A 24,459-nucleotide genomic window follows, 5' to 3' on the forward strand; every position below is an offset into this window, starting at 1 on the left:
CTAATACAGAGTTGTTTCTCTACAGTTAGCTAGCATGCTCTAATGTAACGGTCGTGTTAGCTCCCTGCTAATACAGAGTTGTTTCTCTACAGTTAGCTAGCATTCTCTAATGTAACGGTCGTGTTAGCTCCCTGCTAATATAGAGTTGTTTCTCTACAGTTAGCTAGCATTCTCTAATGTAACGGTCGTGTTAGCTCCCTGCTAATACAGAGTTGTTTCTCTACAGCTAGCTAGCATGCTCTAATGTAACGGTCGTGTTAGCTCCCTGCTAATACAGAGTTGTTTCTCTACAGTTAGCTAGCATGCTCTAATGTAACGGTCGTATTAGCTCCCTGCTAATACAGAGTTGTTTCTCTGCAGCTAGCTAGCATGCTCTAATGTAACGGTCGTATTAGCTCCATGCTAATATAGAGTTGTTGATCTCTACAGCTAGCATGCTCTAATGTAACGGTCGTATTTGCTCCCTGCTAATACAGAGTTGTTTCTCTGCAGCTAGCTAGCATGCTCTAATGTAACGGTCGTATTAGCTCCATGCTAATATAGAGTTGTTGATCTCTACAGCTAGCATGCTCTAATGTAACGGTCGTATTAGCTCCCTGCTAATACAGAGTTGTTTCTCTGCAGCTAGCTAGCGTGCTCTAATGTAACGGTCGTGTTAGCTCCCTGCTAATACAGAGATGTTTCTCTGCAGCTAGCTAGCATGCTCTAATGTAACGGTCGTGTTAGCTCCCTGCTAATACAGAGTTGTTTCTCTGCAGCTAGCTAGCATGCTCTAATGTAACGGTCGTGTTAGCTCCCTGCTAATACAGAGTTGTTTCTCTACAGCTAGCTAGCATGCTCTAATGTAACGGTCGTATTTGCTCCCTGCTATTACAGAGTTGTTTCTCTGCAGCTAGCTAGCATGCTACAGCCATCAAGAGCATTGAGGCTAGCACATCTAACGTTGTATCTTTTTATTTATCATTAAAAAAAAAAGAAACTAGCGATCAAATGGGGACCCGCTTTATTAACATAAACACGGGAGAGAGTAAGGAGACCATCTGTTACTTAGGCAGGACTCCCAACACAGTACAGGAGCTCTGGCATGCTGGGGAGCCATTCTGGAGCCAACCAGGAGCCATCAGGAGCTATGCGGAGGGGACATCAGGGAGCCATTTTGGGTGGAGCAGAGGGCTTGGGTTTCCACATTCCAGACCAGAGAGAGGAGCAGATGAGACAGGTGGAGGATGGAGGGATGGGGGTGGAAAAGAGAGAGACAGAGATTCAAAGGGCCAGACAGAGAGAGAGAGACAGGTGGAGGATGGAGGGATGGGGGTGGAAGAGAGAGAGAGAGACAGGTGGTGTTTTGAGAGAGGAGGAGGGGTGTGTTTGTTTTGTCAGCAGTCTGCTGTCTGATGCTCACAGCTGAGAATGAACACACACACACACACACACACACACACACACACAGACACACACACACACACACACACAGACACACACACACACACACACACACACACACACACACACACACACACACACACACACACACACACACACACACACACACACACACACACACACACACACACACACATACCAAGGCCAGTTGACTAGTGTCTCACACTGTTAACTAAACCATTCTCTGTTAGTCTCCCTGTTAACTCAACCATATATATACCCATTAATTTAGAATCAATGGGTAAATATAGAAATCATTAATTTAAGTCCAAAAAACAGATACAATAGGTAACTTTCAAAATACAGAAATCATCCCCATATGATGCGTTTCGTGTCCTATAATATCATACAGTACGGGGCTGATTTCTGTATTTTTAAACTTACATGTGTTTGAAAACTTTATTGCTTACAAGGTTGACATTTGGACTAATGAAATAATGGACCACAATGGACTAATGAAACAAAAACCCAAAATATAGTTTTTTAGGTGCAATTTTCCTTTAATATATATAGGGCATAAAAACACAGGAAACTGTTATACATCCATCCATCCTTATAACGTCTTATTTTGTTCCCGCTTTCGCACTGAGATCCAAACCGAATGTGTATGTTCTGATTTAAAAGTCTAAATTTAGATTTTTAATACAGACTGTCATCGGTCCCCCACGGTTTCAATTAACCTCAGTTTTCTCAAGTGTCTGTCTGACCGTGTCGTTGTCAAACCACTTCCTGATCGTTGGCCTTGGAAGGAGCCTTGAGCCATCGGGGCCGTTCCTTCTGCCGCCGACCGAGACGGAGACGGAGACGGAGAGAGACGGAGACGGAGAGAGACGGAGACGGAGAGAGACGGAGACGGAGAGAGACTGAGACGGAGAGAGACTGAGACGGAGAGAGACGGAGACGGAGAGAGACGGAGAGAGACGGAGACGGAGAGAGACGGAGACGGAGAGAGACGGAGACGGAGAGAGACTGAGACGGAGAGAGACTGAGACGGAGAGAGACGGAGACGGAGAGAGACGGAGAGAGACGGAGAGAGACGGAGAGAGACGGAGAGAGACGGAGAGAGACGGAGACGGAGAGAGACGGAGAGAGACGGAGACGGAGAGAGACGGAGAGAGACGGAGACGGAGAGAGACGGAGAGAGACGGAGAGAGACGGAGACGGAGACGGAGAGAGACGGAGAGAGACGGAGACAGAGACGGAGAGAGACGGAGAGAGACGGAGAGAGACGGAGACGGAGAGAGACGGAGACGGAGAGAGACGGAGAGAGACGGAGAGAGACGGAGAGAGACGGAGACGGAGAGAGACGGAGAGAGACGGAGAGAGACGGAGAGAGACGGAGAGAGACGGAGAGAGACGGAGACGGAGAGAGACGGAGACGGAGAGAGACGGAGGCGGAGACGGAGAGAGACGGAGACGGAGAGAGACGGAGACGGAGAGAGATGGAGAGAGACGGAGAGAGACGGAGACGGAGAGAGACGGAGACGGAGAGAGACGGAGAGAGACGGAGAGAGACGGAGACCGAGAGAGACGGAGACGGAGAGAGACGGAGAGAGACGGAGACAGAGAGAGACGGAGACAGAGAGAGACGGAGACGGAGAGAGACGGAGAGAGACGGAGACGGAGAGAGACGGAGAGAGACGGAGGGAGACGGAGAAGGAGAGAGACGGAGAGAGACGGAGACGAAGAGAGACGGAGACGGCAACCCCATCCGTAATAAGACAACACACACTAACCTGTAACAACTCAGAGACAATAACGCTTCTGACTGATGTGACAAATGATGTTGTTCGCTCCATGTTTTATAACGGAAACACGGTAACAACGAGCAGAAAGATGGGGAGGCTGAGAAGGGATCATTAAACAAATGTAACAGTATATAGCTTCCCGTCCATCTCCTCGCCCCTACCTGGGCTCGAACCAGGGACCCTCGCCCCTACCTGGGCTCGAACTAGGGACCCTCTGAACCAAGGACCCTCCCCCCTACCTGGGCTCGAACCAGGGACCCTCTGAACCAGGGACCCTCGCCCCTACCTGGGCTCGAACCAGGGACCCTCGCCCCTACCTGGGCTCGAACCAGGGACCCTCGCCCCTACCTGGGCTCGAACCAGGGACCCTCGCCCCTACCTGGGCTCGAACCAGGGACCCTCTGAACCAGGGACCCTCGCCCCTACCTGGGCTTGAACCAGGGACCCTCTGAACCAGGGACCCTCGCCCCTACCTGGGCTCGAACCAGGGACCCTCTGAACCAGGGACCCTCGCCCCTACCTGAGCTTGAACCAGGGACCCTCTGAACCAGGGACCCTCGCCCCTACCTGGGCTCGAACCAGGGACCCTCGCCCCTACCTGGGCTCGAACCAGGGACCCTCGCCCCTACCTGGGCTTGAACCAGGGACCCTCTGCACACATCGACAACTGACACTCACGAAGCATTGTTATCCATCGCTTCACAAAATCCGCGGCCCTTGCAGAGCAAAGGGGGAACAACTACTTCAAGGTCTCCGATTGAAACGCTATTATCGCGCACCCCGCTAACTAGCCAACCATTTGCATAACCGATTAAACAAACACGTATTCGAATAAAACCCGTCACCTCTCAAACATAGACATTTTTCCCCCCAAAAAAATCATAAAGTGGATTTATTGAATTTTTGTTTACAAATTCTAACAATTATCTAATTGTATCTAAATCAATTAATTCCCGTTCAGTGTAATTGTGTGTGTTTTGGTTCTGCTGGATCGGGGCAGGTGAAGGTGGGAGAACTCAACCCGTTCAGTGTAATTGTGTGTGTTTTGGTTCTGCTGGATCGGGGCAGGTGAAGGTGGGAGAACTCAACCCGTTCAGTGTAATTGTGTGTGTTTTGGTTCTGCTGGATCGGGGCAGGTGAAGGTGGGAGAACTCAACCCGTTCAGTGTAATTGTGTGTGTTTTGGTTCTGCTGGATCGGGGCAGGTGAAGGTGGGAGAACTCAACCCGTTCAGTGTAATTGTGTGTGTTTTGGTTCTGCTGGATCGGGGCAGGTGAAGGTGGGAGAACTCAACCCGTTCAGTGTAATTGTGTGTGTTTTGGTTCTGCTGGATCGGGGCAGGTGAAGGTGGGAGAACTCAACCCGTTCAGTGTAATTGTGTGTGTTTTGGTTCTGCTGGATCGGGGCAGGTGAAGGTGGGAGAACTCAACCCGTTCAGTGTAATTGTGTGTGTTTTGGTTCTGCTGGATCGGGGCAGGTGAAGGTGGGAGAACTCAACCCGTTCAGTGTAATTGTGTGTGTTTTGGTTCTGCTGGATCGGGGCAGGTAAAGGTGGGAGAACTCAACCCGTTCAGTGTAATTGTGTGTGTTTTGGTTCTGCTGGATCGGGGCAGGTAAAGGTGGGAGAACTCAACCCGTTCAGTGTAATTGTGTGTGTTTTGGTTCTGCTGGATCGGGGCAGGTGAAGGTGGGAGAACTCAACCCGTTCAGTGTAATTGTGTGTGTTTTGGTTCTGCTGGATCGGGGCAGGTGAAGGTGGGAGAACTCAACCCGTTCAGTGTAATTGTGTGTGTTTTGGTTCTGCTGGATCGGGGCAGGTGAAGGTGGGAGAACTCAACCCGTTCAGTGTAATTGTGTGTGTTTTGGTTCTGCTGGATCGGGGCAGGTGAAGGTGGGAGAACTCAACCCGTTCAGTGTAATTGTGTGTGTTTTGGTTCTGCTGGATCGGGGCAGGTGAAGGTGGGAGAACTCAACCCGTTCAGTGTAATTGTGTGTGTTTTGGTTCTGCTGGATCGGGGCAGGTGAAGGTGGGAGAACTCAACCCGTTCAGTGTAATTGTGTGTGTTTTGGTTCTGCTGGATCGGGGCAGGTGAAGGTGGGAGAACTCAACCCGTTCAGTGTAATTGTGTGTGTTTTGGTTCTGCTGGATCGGGGCAGGTGAAGGTGGGAGAACTCAACCCGTTCAGTGTAATTGTGTGTGTTTTGGTTCTGCTGGATCGGGGCAGGTGAAGGTGGGAGAACTCAACCCGTTCAGTGTAATTGTGTGTGTTTTGGTTCTGCTGGATCGGGGCAGGTGAAGGTGGGAGAACTCAACCCGTTCAGTGTAATTGTGTGTGTTTTGGTTCTGCTGGATCGGGGCAGGTGAAGGTGGGAGAACTCAACCCGTTCAGTGTAATTGTGTGTGTTTTGGTTCTGCTGGATCGGGGCAGGTGAAGGTGGGAGAACTCAACCCGTTCAGTGTAATTGTGTGTGTTTTGGTTCTGCTGGATCGGGGCAGGTGAAGGTGGGAGAACTCAACCCGTTCAGTGTAATTGTGTGTGTTTTGGTTCTGCTGGATCGGGGCAGGTGAAGGTGGGAGAACTCAACCCGTTCAGTGTAATTGTGTGTGTTTTGGTTCTGCTGGATCGGGGCAGGTGAAGGTGGGAGAACTCAACCCGTTCAGTGTAATTGTGTGTGTTTTGGTTCTGCTGGATCGGGGCAGGTGAAGGTGGGAGAACTCAACCCGTTCAGTGTAATTGTGTGTGTTTTGGTTCTGCTGGATCGGGGCAGGTGAAGGTGGGAGAACTCAACCCGTTCAGTGTAATTGTGTGTGTTTTGGTTCTGCTGGATCGGGGCAGGTGAAGGTGGGAGAACTCAACCCGTTCAGTGTAATTGTGTGTGTTTTGGTTCTGCTGGATCGGGGCAGGTGAAGGTGGGAGAACTCAACCCGTTCAGTGTAATTGTGTGTGTTTTGGTTCTGCTGGATCGGGGCAGGTGAAGGTGGGAGAACTCAACCCGTTCAGTGTAATTGTGTGTGTTTTGGTTCTGCTGGATCGGGGCAGGTGAAGGTGGGAGAACTCAACCCGTTCAGTGTAATTGTGTGTGTTTTGGTTCTGCTGGATCGGGGCAGGTGAAGGTGGGAGAACTCAACCCGTTCAGTGTAATTGTGTGTGTTTTGGTTCTGCTGGATCGGGGCAGGTGAAGGTGGGAGAACTCAACCCGTTCAGTGTAATTGTGTGTGTTTTGGTTCTGCTGGATCGGGGCAGGTGAAGGTGGGAGAACTCAACCCGTTCAGTGTAATTGTGTGTGTTTTGGTTCTGCTGGATCGGGGCAGGTGAAGGTGGGAGAACTCAACCCGTTCAGTGTAATTGTGTGTGTTTTGGTTCTGCTGGATCGGGGCAGGTGAAGGTGGGAGAACTCAACCCGTTCAGTGTAATTGTGTGTGTTTTGGTTCTGCTGGATCGGGGCAGGTGAAGGTGGGAGAACTCAACCCGTTCAGTGTAATTGTGTGTGTTTTGGTTCTGCTGGATCGGGGCAGGTGAAGGTGGGAGAACTCAACCCGTTCAGTGTAATTGTGTGTGTTTTGGTTCTGCTGGATCGGGGCAGGTGAAGGTGGGAGAACTCAACCCGTTCAGTGTAATTGTGTGTGTTTTGGTTCTGCTGGATCGGGGCAGGTGAAGGTGGGAGAACTCAACCCGTTCAGTGTAATTGTGTGTGTTTTGGTTCTGCTGGATCGGGGCAGGTGAAGGTGGGAGAACTCAACCCGTTCAGTGTAATTGTGTGTGTTTTGGTTCTGCTGGATCGGGGCAGGTGAAGGTGGGAGAACTCAACCCGTTCAGTGTAATTGTGTGTGTTTTGGTTCTGCTGGATCGGGGCAGGTGAAGGTGGGAGAACTCAACCCGTTCAGTGTAATTGTGTGTGTTTTGGTTCTGCTGGATCGGGGCAGGTGAAGGTGGGAGAACTCAACCCGTTCAGTGTAATTGTGTGTGTTTTGGTTCTGCTGGATCGGGGCAGGTGAAGGTGGGAGAACTCAACCCGTTCAGTGTAATTGTGTGTGTTTTGGTTCTGCTGGATCGGGGCAGGTGAAGGTGGGAGAACTCAACCCGTTCAGTGTAATTGTGTGTGTTTTGGTTCTGCTGGATCGGGGCAGGTGAAGGTGGGAGAACTCAACCCGTTCAGTGTAATTGTGTGTGTTTTGGTTCTGCTGGATCGGGGCAGGTGAAGGTGGGAGAACTCAACCCGTTCAGTGTAATTGTGTGTGTTTTGGTTCTGCTGGATCGGGGCAGGTGAAGGTGGGAGAACTCAACCCGTTCAGTGTAATTGTGTGTGTTTTGGTTCTGCTGGATCGGGGCAGGTGAAGGTGGGAGAACTCAACCCGTTCAGTGTAATTGTGTGTGTTTTGGTTCTGCTGGATCGGGGCAGGTGAAGGTGGGAGAACTCAACCCGTTCAGTGTAATTGTGTGTGTTTTGGTTCTGCTGGATCGGGGCAGGTGAAGGTGGGAGAACTCAACCCGTTCAGTGTAATTGTGTGTGTTTTGGTTCTGCTGGATCGGGGCAGGTGAAGGTGGGAGAACTCAACCCGTTCAGTGTAATTGTGTGTGTTTTGGTTCTGCTGGATCGGGGCAGGTGAAGGTGGGAGAACTCAACCCGTTCAGTGTAATTGTGTGTGTTTTGGTTCTGCTGGATCGGGGCAGGTGAAGGTGGGAGAACTCAACCCGTTCAGTGTAATTGTGTGTGTTTTGGTTCTGCTGGATCGGGGCAGGTGAAGGTGGGAGAACTCAACCCGTTCAGTGTAATTGTGTGTGTTTTGGTTCTGCTGGATCGGGGCAGGTGAAGGTGGGAGAACTCAACCCGTTCAGTGTAATTGTGTGTGTTTTGGTTCTGCTGGATCGGGGCAGGTGAAGGTGGGAGAACTCAACCCGTTCAGTGTAATTGTGTGTGTTTTGGTTCTGCTGGATCGGGGCAGGTGAAGGTGGGAGAACTCAACCCGTTCAGTGTAATTGTGTGTGTTTTGGTTCTGCTGGATCGGGGCAGGTGAAGGTGGGAGAACTCAACCCGTTCAGTGTAATTGTGTGTGTTTTGGTTCTGCTGGATCGGGGCAGGTGAAGGTGGGAGAACTCAACCCGTTCAGTGTAATTGTGTGTGTTTTGGTTCTGCTGGATCGGGGCAGGTGAAGGTGGGAGAACTCAACCCGTTCAGTGTAATTGTGTGTGTTTTGGTTCTGCTGGATCGGGGCAGGTGAAGGTGGGAGAACTCAACCCGTTCAGTGTAATTGTGTGTGTTTTGGTTCTGCTGGATCGGGGCAGGTGAAGGTGGGAGAACTCAACCCGTTCAGTGTAATTGTGTGTGTTTTGGTTCTGCTGGATCGGGGCAGGTGAAGGTGGGAGAACTCAACCCGTTCAGTGTAATTGTGTGTGTTTTGGTTCTGCTGGATCGGGGCAGGTGAAGGTGGGAGAACTCAACCCGTTCAGTGTAATTGTGTGTGTTTTGGTTCTGCTGGATCGGGGCAGGTGAAGGTGGGAGAACTCAACCCGTTCAGTGTAATTGTGTGTGTTTTGGTTCTGCTGGATCGGGGCAGGTGAAGGTGGGAGAACTCAACCCGTTCAGTGTAATTGTGTGTGTTTTGGTTCTGCTGGATCGGGGCAGGTGAAGGTGGGAGAACTCAACCCGTTCAGTGTAATTGTGTGTGTTTTGGTTCTGCTGGATCGGGGCAGGTGAAGGTGGGAGAACTCAACCCGTTCAGTGTAATTGTGTGTGTTTTGGTTCTGCTGGATCGGGGCAGGTGAAGGTGGGAGAACTCAACCCGTTCAGTGTAATTGTGTGTGTTTTGGTTCTGCTGGATCGGGGCAGGTGAAGGTGGGAGAACTCAACCCGTTCAGTGTAATTGTGTGTGTTTTGGTTCTGCTGGATCGGGGCAGGTGAAGGTGGGAGAACTCAACCCGTTCAGTGTAATTGTGTGTGTTTTGGTTCTGCTGGATCGGGGCAGGTGAAGGTGGGAGAACTCAACCCGTTCAGTGTAATTGTGTGTGTTTTGGTTCTGCTGGATCGGGGCAGGTGAAGGTGGGAGAACTCAACCCGTTCAGTGTAATTGTGTGTGTTTTGGTTCTGCTGGATCGGGGCAGGTGAAGGTGGGAGAACTCAACCCGTTCAGTGTAATTGTGTGTGTTTTGGTTCTGCTGGATCGGGGCAGGTGAAGGTGGGAGAACTCAACCCGTTCAGTGTAATTGTGTGTGTTTTGGTTCTGCTGGATCGGGGCAGGTGAAGGTGGGAGAACTCAACCCGTTCAGTGTAATTGTGTGTGTTTTGGTTCTGCTGGATCGGGGCAGGTGAAGGTGGGAGAACTCAACCCGTTCAGTGTAATTGTGTGTGTTTTGGTTCTGCTGGATCGGGGCAGGTGAAGGTGGGAGAACTCAACCCGTTCAGTGTAATTGTGTGTGTTTTGGTTCTGCTGGATCGGGGCAGGTGAAGGTGGGAGAACTCAACCCGTTCAGTGTAATTGTGTGTGTTTTGGTTCTGCTGGATCGGGGCAGGTGAAGGTGGGAGAACTCAACCCGTTCAGTGTAATTGTGTGTGTTTTGGTTCTGCTGGATCGGGGCAGGTGAAGGTGGGAGAACTCAACCCGTTCAGTGTAATTGTGTGTGTTTTGGTTCTGCTGGATCGGGGCAGGTGAAGGTGGGAGAACTCAACCCGTTCAGTGTAATTGTGTGTGTTTTGGTTCTGCTGGATCGGGGCAGGTGAAGGTGGGAGAACTCAACCCGTTCAGTGTAATTGTGTGTGTTTTGGTTCTGCTGGATCGGGGCAGGTGAAGGTGGGAGAACTCAACCCGTTCAGTGTAATTGTGTGTGTTTTGGTTCTGCTGGATCGGGGCAGGTGAAGGTGGGAGAACTCAACCCGTTCAGTGTAATTGTGTGTGTTTTGGTTCTGCTGGATCGGGGCAGGTGAAGGTGGGAGAACTCAACCCGTTCAGTGTAATTGTGTGTGTTTTGGTTCTGCTGGATCGGGGCAGGTGAAGGTGGGAGAACTCAACCCGTTCAGTGTAATTGTGTGTGTTTTGGTTCTGCTGGATCGGGGCAGGTGAAGGTGGGAGAACTCAACCCGTTCAGTGTAATTGTGTGTGTTTTGGTTCTGCTGGATCGGGGCAGGTGAAGGTGGGAGAACTCAACCCGTTCAGTGTAATTGTGTGTGTTTTGGTTCTGCTGGATCGGGGCAGGTGAAGGTGGGAGAACTCAACCCGTTCAGTGTAATTGTGTGTGTTTTGGTTCTGCTGGATCGGGGCAGGTGAAGGTGGGAGAACTCAACCCGTTCAGTGTAATTGTGTGTGTTTTGGTTCTGCTGGATCGGGGCAGGTGAAGGTGGGAGAACTCAACCCGTTCAGTGTAATTGTGTGTGTTTTGGTTCTGCTGGATCGGGGCAGGTGAAGGTGGGAGAACTCAACCCGTTCAGTGTAATTGTGTGGTACATGTTTAGCCCTGCTATTCGTTTGTCTTTTTATCTTTGTTTTATCCATTTTGAATATGCATGTTTTAATGTACACGTATTTATTCATAATAAAAAAATTACGATTTAAAAAAATTCATACATTTGTCCTAGTCATGTTTTTTTTTTTTTTAAACCTGTCTTTATAATGCGACAAGCTACGGTCAACTTCATCACACGTGTTTCTATACCCAGTCGTATCCAATAAGTTACTGTACGAGACGCATAGCGAGAAAACATGACTTAGAGTTCTAGATGAGTATTTGGGTCATAATATAGACCACGAACCTTCAGCCTGCCTACTACAGATGAATCTGAGCCGTACCGTACTGTATTAGAATGGTTAAATTAACAGTGAGACTATACTAATACAACGTTAATATCGTCAGTATTACAGACTATCTTACTGGTGATGCTACTGCGGACTTGTGTGTGTGTCCGTCCTACCGGGGAGTCACGTGTCAGAGACCCCCCCCACCCGGTGGAGCTGAAGTTTGCCTTGTCAGAACATCACGGAGCTCCAACAGAAACGGACGCGTGGGTTTTTCCTTTCTCTCTCCGCCTGAGCGTAGATGGATATTATTTTCTCCGACACGGCGCCCACGAACTAGCTCACACGGTTAACGGTAACACTTCCGTTCCGTTCTGTCTTTTTTTTTCTTTTTGCTTATTTGGATTATTCTTCATCTGGAAGAAAAACGTGAAATAAAATAAGGGGAGAGGAACTACAAGGAGAAGAGAGAGAGAGAGAACGAGAGAAAGAAAAGCTGGGCATCAGAGCAGGGTTGGTGCTCCCCGCTACACGGCAAGTCACGGACATGCTTCAGGGAACTTGTAATTCCATATCGATAAGGTACGTCTAATCACATGAATCAATCATCTCTCTCTGTCTATATATCGACCAGGTTTGTTTAAAATTAAAAACATTTCAGTTTCTGGTTTCATTATTGAGCTACTTTTGATAAATGAATAGTCTCTTCGAAAAACCATAAGTGATGCGTTTTGAATCCGCTTCTTAATTGAATATCGATATTACTTGAGATTTTAAAGTCTCTAATCTGGTTTGATACAGCTCCTTATCGATAGAGAGTCAATATTAGTGGTTCTCATCACAAACCCCATTGGTTCTGGAAAAGCAGGCGGCGTAAAAATGCGCTTTACTCCCCCAGAGCTACGACTCAAACACAGCAAAACAGACTCCTCATCAGCAACACAGACTCCTCATCAGTAATACAGACTCCTCTTCAGCAATACACACTCCTCATCAGCAATACAGACTCCTCTTCAGTAATACAGACTCCTCTTCAGCAACACAGACTCCTCATCAGTAATACAGACTCCTCATCAGTAATACAGACTCCTCATCAGCAACACACACTCCTCATCAGTAATACAGACTCCTCTTCAGTAATACAGACTCCTCTTCAGTAATACAGACTCTTCATCAACAACACAGACTCTTCTTCAGTAACACAGACTCCTCTTCGGTAATACAGACTCCTCATCAGCAACACAGACTCCTCTTCAGCAATACACACTCCTCATCAGCAACACACACTCCTCATCAGTAATACAGACTCCTCATCAGCAACACAGACTCCTCATCAGCAACACAGACTCCTCTTCAGCAATACACACTCCTCATCAGCAACACACACTCCTCATCAGTAATACAGACTCCTCATCAGCAACACAGACTCCTCATCAGTAATACAGACTCCTCATCAGCAACACAGACTCCTCTTCAGTAATACACACTCCTCATCAGTAATACAGACTCCTCTTCAGCAACACAGACTCCTCTTCAGCAATACACACTCCTCATCAGCAACACACACTCCTCATCAACAACACAGACTCCTCTTCAGCAATACACACTCCTCATCAGCAACACACACTCCTCATCAACAACACAGACTCCTCTTCAGCAATACACACTCCTCATCAGCAACACACACTCCTCATCAACAACACAGACTCCTCTTCAGCAACACACACTCCTCATCAGTAATACAGACTCCTCATCAGTAATACAGACTCCTCATCAGTAATACAGACTCCTCATCAGCAACACACACTCCTCATCAGTAATACAGACTCCTCATCAGCAACACAGACTCCTCTTCAGCAACACACACTCCTCATCAGTAATACAGACTCCTCATCAGTAATACAGACTCCTCTTCAGCAATACACACTCCTCATCAGCAACACACACTCCTCATCAGTAATACAGACTCCTCATCAGCAACACAGACTCCTCATCAGCAACACACACTCCTCATCAGTAATACAGACTCCTCATCAGTAATACAGACTCCTCATCAGTAATACAGACTCCTCATCAGCAACACAGACTCTGGGTCTAATGTGGTTTATAGACGCTCTCCTGTATCATCAGTAATACAGACTCTGAGTCTAATACATCAAATCAAATGTTATTGGTCCACATATTTATCAGATGTGATTGGTCCACATATTTATCAGATGTGATTGGTCCACATATTTATCAGATGTGATTGGTCCACATATTTATCAGATGTGATTGGTCCACATATTTATCAGATGTGATTGGTCCACATATTTATCAGATGTTATTGGTCCACATATTTATCAGATGTTATTGGTCCACATATTTATCAGATGTGATTGGTCCACATATTTATCAGATGTTATTGGTCCACATATTTATCAGATGTGATTGGTCCACATATTTATCAGATGTGATTGGTCCACATATTTATCAGATGTGATTGGTCCACATATTTAACAGATGTGATTGGTCCACATATTTATCAGATGTTATTGGTCCACATATTTATCAGATGTTATTGGTCCACATATTTATCAGATGTGATTGGTCCACATATTTATCAGATGTGATTGGTCCACATATTTATCAGATGTGATTGGTCCACATATTTATCAGATGTTATTGCGGGTGTAGTGAAATGCTTGGTGTTCCTAACTCCGACAGTGCAGTAGTATCTAACAATTCACAACAATACACACACACACACACACACACACACACACACACACACACACACACACACACACACACACACACACACACACACACACACACACACACACACACACACACACACACACACACACACACACACACACACACACACACACATCAGTAATACAGACTCCTCATCAGTAATACAGACTCCTCATCAGTAATACAGACTCCTCATCAGCAACACAGACTCTGGGTCTAATGTGGTTAATAGACGCTCTCCTGTATCATCAGTAATACAGACTCTGAGTCTAATACATCAAATCAAATGTTATTGGTCCACATATTTATCAGATGTGATTGGTCCACATATTTATCAGATGTGATTGGTCCACATATTTATCAGATGTGATTGGTCCACATATTTATCAGATGTGATTGGTCCACATATTTATCAGATGTGATTGGTCCACATATTTATCAGATGTTATTGGTCCACATATTTATCAGATGTGATTGGTCCACATATTTATCAGATGTGATTGGTCCACATATTTATCAGATGTTATTGGTCCACATATTTATCAGATGTGATTGGTCCACATATTTATCAGATGTGATTGGTCCACATATTTATCAGATGTGATTGGTCCACATATTTAACAGATGTGATTGGTCCACATATTTATCAGATGTTATTGGTCCACATATTTATCAGATGTTATTGGTCCACATATTTATCAGATGTGATTGGTCCACATATTTATCAGATGTGATTGGTCCACATATTTATCAGATGTGATTGGTCCACATATTTATCAGATGTTATTGCGGGTGTAGTGAAATGCTTGGTGTTCCTAACTCCGACAGTGCAGTAGTATCTAACAATTCACAACAATACACACACACACACACACACACACACACACACACACACACACACACACACACACACACACACACACACACACACACACACACACACACACACACACACACACACACACATCTGAAAGTAAAATAATGTAATTAATAAATATATAAATATTAGATTGAGAGATGTCGGAGTGGCATTAGAACACGGTAGATTACAGGATATACATGATGAATAAAGCAATATGTGAACATGATTAATATCACGTTTCAGGACCCAGATGCAGACGGTGTCGAAGAAACCAAATGTTTGTTTCTAAAACGGGGGGTAGGCAAACGACAGGTCAAAGGCAGGCAGGGGTCAGTAATTCAGTAAGGTGGGGTAAGGTACAGGCAGGCAGGCTCAGGGTCAGGGCAGGCAGAGGTCAATAATTCAGTAAGGTGGGGTCCGTTTTTTATTTATTTTATTAATTTATTTCACCTTTATTTAACCAGGTAGACTAGTTGAGAACAAGTTCTCATTTACAACTGCGACCTGGCCAAGATAAAGCAAAGCAGTTCGACACAAACAACAACACAGAGTTACACATGGAATAAACAAAACATACCAGTCAATAATACAGTAGAAAAGTCTATATACAGTGTGTGCAAATGACGGGAGGAGGTAAGGCAATAAATAGGCCACAGTAGCAAAGTAATTACAATTTAGCAGATTAACACTGGAGTGATAGATGAGCAGATGATGATGTGCAAGTAGAGATACTGGTGTGGGGGGTATTGTGATGTCATTATGGGGTATTGTGATGTCATTATAGAGATACTGGTGTGGGGGGTATTGTGATGTCATTATGGGGTATTGTGATGTCATTATAGTTATACTGGTGTGCAAAAGAGCAGCAAAGTAAATAAGAACAATATGGGGATGAGGTAGGTAGATTGGATGGGCTATTTACAGATGGACTATGTACAGTCGCGGCCAAACGTTTTGAGAATGACACAAATATACATTTCCACAAAGTCTGCCGCTTCAGTGTCTTTAGATATTTTTGTCAGATGTTACTATGGAATACTGAAGTATAATTACAAGCATTTCATAAAGTGTCAAAGGCTTTTATTGACAATTACATGAAGTTGATGCAAAGAGTCAATATTTGCAGTGTTGACCCTTCTTTTTCAAGACGTCTGCAATCCGCCCTGGCATGCTGTCAATTAACTTCTGGGCCACATCCTGACTGATGGCAGCCCATTCTTTCATAATCAATGCTTGGAGTTTGTCAGAATTTGTGGGGTTTTGTTTGTCCACCCGACTCTTGAGGATTGACCACACGTTCTCAATGGGATTAAGGTCTGGGGAGTTTCCTGGCCATGGACCCAAAATATCGATGTTTTGTTCCCCGAGCCACTTAGTTACCACTTTGCCTTATGGCAAGGTGCTCCATCATGCTGGAAAAGGCATTGTTCGTCGCCAAACTGTTCCTGGATGGTTGGGAGATGTTGCTCTCGGAGGATGTGTTGGTACCATTCTTTATTCATGGCTGTGTTCTTAGGCAAAATTGTGAGTGAGCCCACTCCCTTGGCTGAGAAGCAACCCCACACGTGAATGGTCTCAGGATGCTTTACTGTTGGCATGACACAGGACTGATGGTAGCGCTCACCTGGTCTTCTCCGGACAAGCTTTTTTCCGGATGCCCCAAACAATCGGAAAGGGGATTCATCAGAGAAAATGACTTTACCCCAGTCCTCAGCAGTCCAATCCCTGTACCTTTTGCAGAATATCAGTCTGTCCCTGATGTTTTTCCTGGAGAGAAGTGGCTTCTTTGCTGCCCTTCTTGACCCCAGGCCATCCTCTAAAAGGCTTTGCCTCACTGTGAGTGCAGATGGACTCACAACTGCCTGCTGCCATTCCTGAGCAAGCTCTGTACTGGTGGTGCCCCGATCACGCAGCTGAATCAACTTTAGGAGACGGTCGTGGCGCTTGCTGGACTTTCTTGGGCGCCCTGAAACCTTCTTCACAACAATTGAACCGCTCTCCTTGAAGTTCTTGATGATCCGATAAATGGTTGATTTAGGTGCAATCTTACTGGCAGCAATATCCTTGCCTGTGAAGCCCTTTTTGTGCAAAGCAATGATGACGGCACGTGTTTCCTTTGCAGGTAACCATGGTTGACAGAGGAAGAACAATGATTCCAAGCACCACCCTCCTTTGGTCTTACTAGTGTCCAGTCATTAGGTTTATGTAACCAGTGTCTTACTAGTGTCTAGTCATTAGGTTTATGTAACCAGTGACTTACTAGTGTCTAGTCATTAGTTAGGTTTATGTAACCAGTGTCTTACTAGTGTCCAGTCATTAGGTTTATGTTACCAGTGTCTAACTAGTGTCCAGTCATTAGGTTTATGTAACCAGTGTCTTACTAGTGTCTAGTCATTAGGTTTATGTAACCAGTGTCTTACTAGTGTCTAGTCATTAGGTTTATGTAACCAGTGTCTTACTAGTGTCCAGTCATTAGTTAGGTTTATGTAACCAGTGTCTTACTAGTGTCCAGTCATTAGGTTTATGTAACCAGTGTCTTACTAGTGTCTAGTCATTAGGTTTATGTAACCAGTGTCTTACTAGTGTCTAGTCATTAGGTTTATGTAACCAGTGTCTTACTAGTGTCTAGTCATTAGGTTTATGTAACCAGTGTCTTACTAGTGTCCAGTCATTAGGTTTATGTAACCAGTGTCTTACTAGTGTCTAGTCATTAGGTTTATGTAACCAGTGTCTTACTAGTGTCTAGTCATTAGGTTTATGTAACCAGTGTCTTACTAGTGTCTAGTCATTAGGTTTATGTAACCAGTGTCTTACTAGTGTCCAGTCATTAGGTTTATGTAACCAGTGTCTTACTAGTGTCCAGTCATTAGTTAGGTTTATGTAACGTGTCTTACTAGTGTCCAGTCATTAGTTAGGTTTATGTAACCAGTGTCTTACTAGTGTCTAGTCATTAGGTTTATGTAACCAGTGTCTTACTAGTGTCCAGTCATTAGGTTTATGTAACCAGTGTCTTACTAGTGTCTAGTCATTAGTTAGGTTTATATAACCAGTGTCTTACTAGTGTCCAGTCATTAGTTAGGTTTATGTAACCAGTGTCTTACTAGTGTCCCGTCATTAGGTTTATGTAACCAGTGTCTTACTAGTGTCCAGTCATTAGTTAGGTTTATGTAACCAGTGTCTTACTAGTGTCTAGTCAAAAGGTTTATGTAACCAGTGTCTTACTAGTGTCCAGTCATTAGTTAGGTTTATATAACCAGTGTCTTACTAGTGTCCAGTCATTAGTTAGGTTTATGTAACCAGTGTCTAACTAGTGTCTAGTCATTAGGTTTATGTAACCAGTGTCTTACTAGTGTCCAGTCATTAGTTAGGTTTATGTAACCAGTGTCTTACTAGTGTCTAGTCATTAGTTAGGTTTATGTAACCAGTGTCTTACTAGTGTCTAGTCATTAGGTTTATGTAACCAGTGTTTTACTAGTGTCTAGTCATTAGGTTTATGTAACCAGTGTCTTACTAGTGTCTAGTCATTAGTTAGGTTTATGTAACCAGTGTCCTACTAGTGTCCAGTCATTAGGTTTATGTAACCAGTGTCTTACTAGTGTCCAGTCATTAGGTTTATGTAACCAGTGTCTTACTAGTGTCCAGTCATTAGTTAGGTTTATGTAACCAGTGTCTTACTAGTGTCTAGTCATTAGGTTTATGTAACCAGTGTCTTACTAGTGTCCAGTCATTAGTTAGGTTTATGTAACCGGTGTCTTACTAGTGTCTAGTCATTAGGTTTATGTAACCAGTGTCTTACTAGTGTCTAGTCATTAGGTTTATGTAACCAGTGTCTTACTAGTGTCCAGTCATTAGTTAGGTTTATGTAACCAGTGTCTTACTAGTGTCTAGTCATTAGGTTTATGTAACCAGTGTCTTACTAGTGTCCAGTCATTAGTTAGGTTTATGTAACCAGTGTCTTACTAGTGTCTAGTCATTAGTTAGGTTTATGTAACCAGTGTCTTACTAGTGTCCAGTCATTAGGTTTATGTAACCAGTGTCTTACTAGTGTCCAGTCATTAGGTTTATGTAACCAGTGTCTTACTAGTGTCCAGTCATTAGTTAGGTTTATGTATCCAGTGTCTTACTAGTGTCCAGTCATTAGGTTTATGTAACCAGTGTCTTACTAGTGTCTCGTCATTCGTTAGGTTTATGTAACCAGTGTCTTACTAGTGTCCAGTCATTAGGTTTATGTAACCAGTGTCTTACTAGTGTCTAGTCATTAGTTAGGTTTATGTAACCAGTGTCTTACTAGTGTCCAGTCATTAGTTAGGTTTATATAACCAGAGTCTTACTAGTGTCTAGTCATTAGGTTTATGTAACCAGTGCCTTACTAGTGTCTAGTCATTAGGTTTATGTAACCAGTGTCTTACTAGTGTGTAGTCATTAGGTTTATGTAACCAGTGTCTTGCTAGTGTCCAGTCATTAGTTAGGTTTATGTAACCAGTGTCTTACTAGTGTCCAGTCATTAGGTTTATGTAACCAGTGTCTTACTAGTGTCTAGTCATTAGGTTTATGTAACCAGTGTCTTACTAGTGTCTAGTCATTAGGTTTATGTAACCAGTGTCTTACTAGTGTCTAGTCATTAGGTTTATGTAACCAGAGTCTTACTAGTGTCCAGTCATTAGTTAGGTTTATGTAACCAGTGTCTTACTAGTGTCTAGTCATTAGTTAGGTTTATGTAACCAGTGTCTTACTAGTGTCTAGTCATTAGGTTTATGTAACCAGTGTCTTACTAGTGTCTAGTCATTAGTTAGGTTTATGTAACCAGTGTCTTACTAGTGTCTAGTCATTAGTTGGGTTTATGTAACCAGTGTCTTACTAGTGTCCAGTCATTAGTTAGGTTTATATAACCAGTGTCTTACTAGTGTCTTGTCATTAGTTAGGTTTATATAACCAGTGTCTTACTAGTGTCCAGTCATTATTTAGGTTTATGTAACCAGTGTCTTACTAGTGTCTAGTCATTAGTTAGGTTTATGTAACCAGTGTCTTACTAGTGTCTAGTCATTAGGTTTATGTAACCAGTGTCTTACTAGTGTCTAGTCATTAGTTAGGTTTATGTAACCAGTGTCTTACTAGTGTCTAGTCATTAGGTTTATGTAACCAGTGTCTTACTAGTGTCCAGTCATTAGTTAGGTTTATGTAACCAGTGTCTTACTAGTGTCTAGTCATTAGTTAGGTTTATGTAACCAGTGTCTTACTAGTGTCTAGTCATTAGTTAGGTTTATGTAACCAGTGTCTTACTAGTGTCTAGTCATTAGGTTTATGTAACCAGTGTCTTACTAGTGTCCAGTCATTAGTTAGGTTTATGTAACCAGTGTCTTACTAGTGTCTAGTCATTAGTTAGGTTTATGTAACCAGTGTCTTACTAGTGTCTAGTCATTAGGTTTATGTAACCAGTGTCTTACTAGTGTCTAGTCATTAGGTTTATGTAACCAGTGTCTAACTAGTGTCTAGTCATTAGGTTTATGTAACCAGTGTCTTACTAGTGTCTAGTCATTAGGTTTATGTAACCAGTGTCTTACTAGTGTCCAGTCATTAGTTAGGTTTATGTAGCCAGTGTCTTACTAGTGTCTAGTCATTAGGTTTATGTAACCAGTGTCTTACTAGTGTCCAGTCATTAGTTAGGTTTATGTAACCAGTGTCTTACTAGTGTCTAGTCATTAGTTAGGTTTATGTAACCAGTGTCTTACTAGTGTCCAGTCATTAGTTAGGTTTATGTAACCAGTGTCTTACTAGTGTCTAGTCATTAGTTAGGTTTATGTAACCAGTGTCTTACTAGTGTCCAGTCATTAGGTTTATGTAACCAGTGTCTTACTAGTGTCCAGTCATTAGTTAGGTTTATGTAAACAGTGTCTTACTAGGGTCCAGTCATTAGTTAGGTTTATGTAACCAGTGTCTTACTAGTGTCCAGTCATTAGTTAGGTTTATGTAACCAATGTCTTACTAGGGTCCAGTCATTAGTTAGGTTTATGTAACCAGTGTCTTACTAGTGTCTAGTCATTAGGTTTATGTAACCAGTGTCTTACTAGTGTCCAGTCATTACTTAGGTTTATGTAACCAGTGTCTTACTAGTGTCCAGTAATTAGGTTTATGTAACCAGTGTCTTACTAGTGTCCAGTCATCAGGTTTATGTAACCAGTGTCTTACTAGTGTCCAGTCATCAGGTTTATGTAACCAGTGTCTTACTAGTGTCTAGTCATTAGGTTTATGTAACCAGTGTCTTACTAGTGTCCAGTCATTAGTTAGGTTTATGTAACCAGTGTCTTACTAGTGTCCAGTCATTAGGTTCATGTAACCAGTGTCTTACTAGTGTCTAGTCATTAGGTTTATGTAACCAGTGTCTTACTAGTGTCCAGTCATCAGGTTTATATAACCAGTGTCTTACTAGTGTCCAGTCATTAGTTAGGTTTATGTAACCAGAGTCTTACTAGTGTCCAGTCATTAGGTTTATGTAACCAGTGTCTTACTAGTGTCCAGTCATTAGGATTATGTAACCAGTGTCTTACTAGTGTCCAGTCATCAGGTTTATGTAACCAGTGTCTTACTAGGGTCCAGTCATCAGGTTTATGTAACCAGTGTCTTACTAGGGTCCAGTCATCAGGTTTATGTAACCAGTGTCTTACTAGTGTCTAGTCATTAGGTTTATGTAACCAGTGTCTTACTAGTGTCTAGTCATCAGGTTTATGTAACCAGTGTCTTACTAGTGTCCAGTCATTAGTTAGGTTTATGTAACCAGTGTCTTACTAGGGTCCAGTCATTAGTTAGGTTTATGTAACCAGTGTCTTACTAGTGTCTAGTCATTAGGTTTATGTAACCAGTGTCTTACTAGTGTCCAGTCATTACTTAGGTTTATGTAACCAGTGTCTTACTAGTGTCCAGTCATTAGGTTTATGTAACCAGTGTCTTACTAGTGTCCAGTCATTAGTTAGGTTTATGTAACCAGTGTCTTACTAGTTTCCAGTCATTAGGTTTATGTAACCAGTGTCTTACTAGTGTCTAGTCATTAGGTTTATGTAACCAGTGTCTTACTAGTGTCCAGTCATCAGGTTTATGTAACCAGTGTCTTACTAGTGTCCAGTCATTAGTTAGGTTTATTTAACCAGAGTCTTACTAGTGTCCAGTCATTAGTTAGGTTTATGTAACCAGAGTCTTACTAGTGTCCAGTCATTAGGATTATGTAACCAGTGTCTTACTAGTGTCCAGTCATCAGGTTTATGTAACCAGTGTCTTACTAGTGTCCAGTCATCAGGTTTATGTAACCAGTGTCTTACTAGTGTCCAGTCATTAGTTAGGTTTATGTAACCAGTGTCTTACTAGTGTCCAGTCATTAGGTTTATGTAACCAGTGTCTTACTAGTGTCTAGTCATTAGGTTTATGTAACCAGTGTCTTACTAGTGTCCAGTCATTAGTAAGGTTTATGTAACCAGTGTCTTACTAGTGTCCAGTCATTATGTTTATGTAACCAGTGTCTTACTAGTGTCCAGTCATTAGTTAGGTTTATGTAACCAGTGTCTTACTAGTGTCCAGTCATTAGTTAGGTTTATGTAACCAGTGTCTTACTAATGTCCAGTCATTAGGTTTATATAACCAGTGTCTTACTAGTGTCCAGTCATTAGTTAGGTTTATGTAACCAGTATCTTACTAGTGTCCAGTCATTAGGTTTATATAACCAGTGTCTTACTAGTGTCCAGTCATTAGTTAGGTTTATGTAACCAGTGTCTTACTAGTGTCCAGTCATTAGTTAGGTTTATGTAACCAGTGTCTTACTAGTGTCTAGTCATTAGTTAGGTTTATGTAACCAGTGTCTTACTAGTGTCCAGTCATTAGTTAGGTTTATGTAACCAGTGTCTTACTAGTGTCTAGTCATTAGTTAGGTTTATATAACCAGTGTCTAACTAGTGTCCAGTCATTAGTTAGGTTTATGTAACCAGTGTCTTACTAGTGTCTAGTCATCAGGTTTATGTAACCAGTGTCTTACTAGTGTCCAGTCATTAGTTAGGTTTATGTAACCAGTGTCTTACTAGTGTCTAGTCATTAGGTTTATGTAACCAGTGTCTTACTAGTGTCTAGTCATTAGGTTTATGTAACCAGTGTCTTACTATTAATCTTCCTCTCCTCTCCTCCTCTCTTCCTCCTCTTCCTCTCATCTCCTCCTCTCCTCTCTCCCCCTTTCGCTTCCTCCTCCCTCCCACTCCTCTGTCACCATCTCTCCACCTCCCCTTCTCTTTCCCCCTCTCCCTTCCTCCTCCCTCCCCCTCCTCTCTCACCATCTCTCCACCTCCCTTTCTCTCCCCCTCTCCCTTCCTCCTCCCTCCCCCTCCTCTCTCACCATCTCTCCACCTCCCTTTCTCTCCCCCCTCTCCCTTCCTCCTCCCTCCCCCTCCTCTCTCACCATCTCTCCACCTCCCCTTCTCTCTCCCCCTCTCCCTTCCTCCACCCTCCCCCTCCTCTCTCATCATCTCTCCCCCTCCCTTTCTCCCCCCCTCTCCCTTCCTCCTCCCTCCCCCTCCTCTGTCACCATCTCTCCACCTCCCTTTCTCTCTCCCCCTCTCCCTTCCTCCACCCTCCCCCTCCTCTCTCATCATCTCTCCCCCTCCCTTTCTCTCCCCCTCTCCCTTCCTCCTCCCTCCCCCTCCTCTCTCACCATCTCTCCCCCTCTCCCTTCCTCCTCCCTCCCCCTCCTCTCTCACCATCTCTCCACCTCCCTTTCTCTCCCCCTCTCCCTTCCTCCTCCCTCCCCCTCCTCTCTCACCATCTCTCCCCCTCTCCATTCCTCCTCCCTTTCTCTCTCCCCCAGGGAGGCTCTGCCTGGCTCTCTATCATGACTGATGGCGAGGGGAGAGTCCACTTCCACTACACCCCCACCTCCTCTGCCCCCACCCCCACCCTCACCCTCACCCCTGCCCTCAACGTCCAGCAGGGAGGGGAGGACAGGCGGTGCCATGACGGAGAGGTGAGGGTTCTCATACCGACTCCATTTTACCGGGAACACAACCCGCACCCATCGTTTTACACGGAGCACAACCCCCCGAGACGTCACCGCCACGACATCGGCTTCCCTGATGACGATGAGGAAGAGGAAGAGGAGGGTGGCAGCAACACATGGAGTCCAGGGCCGGAGGAGGAGGAGGAAGAGGAGGAAGGTGCAGGAGTAGCTGCCCGTTGTGTCCCGGGGCCTCCCGGTGTCGTTACCGGCGGTAGTAGTGGTGGTGGTGTGTTCGGTAACGTGAGGAGGGAGCCGGTAACGGAGCCGGTAACGGAGCCGGTAGACCCAGTGGACCTGGTGTCTGAAGAGGAGGAGCAGCAACCGTATCCAGCCCTCGCCCCCGTAGTCTTCTTCTGCATCAAACAGACGACGCGTCCTCGCAGCTGGTGTCTACGCACGGTCTGTAACCCATATCCTTTACTGCTGTCTGGTACTGGTCTGTACTGGTCTGTAACCCATATCCTTTACTGCTGTCTGGTACTGGTCTGTACTGGTCTGTACTGGTCTGTAACCCATATCCTTTACTGCTGTCTGGTACTGGTCTGTACTGGTCTGTAACCCCATATCCTTTACTGCTGGTCTGTACTGGTCTGTAACCCCATATCCTTTACTGCTGGTCTGTACTGGTCTGTACTTGTCTGTACTGGTCTGTACTGGTCTGTACTGGTCTGTAACCCCATACCCTTTACTGCTGGTCTGTACTGGTCTGTACTGGTCTGTAACCCCATATCCTTTACTGCTGTCTGGTACTGGTCTGTACTGGTCTGTAAACCCATATCCTTTACTGCTGGTCTGTACTGGTCTGTAACCCCATATCCTTTACTGCTGGTCTGTACTGGTCTGTACTGGTCTGTAACCCCATATCCTTTACTGCTGGTCTGTACTGGTCTGTACTGGTCTGTAAACCCATATCCTTT

The 24,459-nt window shown here is 45.7% G+C and overlaps 1 long non-coding RNA gene across 3 annotated transcripts; it reads left to right on the forward strand.

Moving 5' to 3' along the window:
* Positions 1 to 14,225: 14,225 nt before the first annotated feature.
* Positions 14,226 to 22,911, forward strand: LOC129832668 (uncharacterized). Of its 3 annotated transcripts, none has more exons than XR_008755996.1 (4): positions 14,226 to 17,391; positions 17,472 to 17,596; positions 17,636 to 21,485; positions 21,525 to 22,911. It is a non-coding gene; the product is annotated as an uncharacterized LOC129832668 (long non-coding RNA). The 3 variants fall into 3 exon arrangements; XR_008755995.1 differs by having other exon boundaries at positions 14,227 to 17,596; positions 21,525 to 22,387; positions 22,513 to 22,911; XR_008755994.1 differs by having other exon boundaries at positions 14,227 to 17,596.
* The last annotated feature ends 1,548 nt before the right edge of the window (positions 22,912 to 24,459 follow it).

This window comes from Salvelinus fontinalis, chromosome 2 (genome assembly GCF_029448725.1).
Source record: "Salvelinus fontinalis isolate EN_2023a chromosome 2, ASM2944872v1, whole genome shotgun sequence".
NCBI lineage: Eukaryota > Metazoa > Chordata > Actinopteri > Salmoniformes > Salmonidae > Salvelinus > Salvelinus fontinalis.